The sequence below is a fragment of the Cervus canadensis genome, chromosome 4, assembly GCF_019320065.1.
Source record: "Cervus canadensis isolate Bull #8, Minnesota chromosome 4, ASM1932006v1, whole genome shotgun sequence".
Taxonomy (NCBI): domain Eukaryota; kingdom Metazoa; phylum Chordata; class Mammalia; order Artiodactyla; family Cervidae; genus Cervus; species Cervus canadensis.
This window is the reverse complement of record NC_057389.1, coordinates 52,310,001-52,311,845: the sequence shown is the minus strand read 5'-3', so window position 1 is coordinate 52,311,845 and position 1,845 is coordinate 52,310,001.

The following is a 1,845-nucleotide window of genomic DNA, read 5'->3' as shown; positions in this document are numbered from 1 at the left end:
TCTCTGGCCACATGTAGCTGAACTACTTATGAGAACAAGTTTTCTAATATGCATTTCCCGCAAAATCTTGGTTTACATTTGCTCAGTTGCTCTGGATCTAGCCAAAGGTGATGCCCTTTCATGATCATCCCATTGAAAGTAGCCCTTTGTGCCTCCTGAAAATGTATCCCATCCTCCAGAATCTCTCTGTCATAAAAATCCCTTGGAATCTTCAGTTACCCTCTTTTTTATTTATTCATTATCATTACTGTTATTATTTCCTCTTCTCTGGTAGCTCAGCTGGTAAAGAATCTGCCTGCAATACAGGAGACCCCAGTTCGATTCCTGGGTTGGGAAGATCCCCTGGAGAAGGGATAGGCTACCAATTCCAGTATTCTTGGGCTTCCCTGGTGGCTCAGATGGTAAAGAATCCACCTGCAATGCAGGATACCTGGGTTCCATCCCTGAGTTGGGAAGATCCCCTGGAGGAGGGCATGGCAACCCACTCCAGTGTTCTTGCCTGGAGTATCCCCATGGAAAGAGAAGCCTGGCAGGTTACAGTCTATGAAGGCAAGAGATTCATTTGTCTTTTTGTTTACTGTAGTTTCAAATGTCTAGAAGAATGGCTGGCACATAGTAGGTCTTCAATATCTATTTGCTGAATGAGTGAATGAATGAATACATGATGTACCCACATCTCTAATATGCTAGAATTGCAAGTCTGAGGCTATTTCTCCTCTTTTACCTGAGATGTTTGTAGCATTAATCCATCAAGGGTTTCAGAAAATCACCCCTGCCTTCCAGCTCCAACCAGATTTCTCTTGGAGACCAGAAACAGAGAGATACAAGTCACCCAAGACCCCCATCATCATTATTATAATCTTACCTTGCGCTCAACTCAAATCTTGCCACTCCTCCTTCCTTGCCTCTCTGAATTAAATGTGCTGATTATTTTCCACAAACATCCTACTGGGAAAAGAAGAGGCCTCTGTCAGAGCTAAGAGAGCTGGCAGATGAGAGAAGAGAAATAAAATCCATCTTTAAAGCTGTCCTGTGGTTTGCCTGCAGGATTGGTTCTGCTCTCCTCATGTCTCTCAGTGATGTCCAGCCCAAACATCTATGCTGTCTAAGAGAGAAGTCAGTTGTCCCTTAAAATCAATATAGAAACAACTGACATTTCCTTCAGACAGTGGATTTTCATTCTAGTGAAGAAAAGACAGGGAACAGGAAGGATGGAGCATTTTCAGAGGAAAGCTGACTTTCAGCCACACAGTAAATGGCAAGTGCTCTGGGCTTCTCTGGTGGTACCATGAATATGAATCTGCCTGCCAATGCAGGGAACACAAGTTTGATCCCTGGGCCAGGAAGATTCCACATGCTGTGAACAAACAAGCCCTTGCACCGCAACTACTGAGCCCATGCTTTAGAGCCCACAACCTGCAATTACTGAAACCTGTGTGCCCTAGAGCCCATGCTCCATAGCGAGAGAAGCCACCACAACAAGATGCTTGTGTACCACAACCAAGAGAAGCGCCTGCTCTCTGCTCCAGAAAGCTCATGCAGCAACAAAGACTCAGTGCAGCCAATAAATAAATAAATAAATAAAATTTTTATTATAAAAAGTATAAATAGCAAGTGTTCTAAGATGAATCAGATACCTGAAGACTGTAACTCGGTTCAGTTACTCAGCTGCATCCAACTCTATGTGGCCCCATGGACGGCAGCACACAAGGCTTCCCTGCCCATTACTAACTCCCAGAGCTTGTTCAAACTCATGTCCATCAAGTCAGTGATGCCATCTAACCATCCCATCCCCTTCTCCTCCTGTCATCAATCTTTCCCAGCATTAGGGTCTTTTCCAATGTG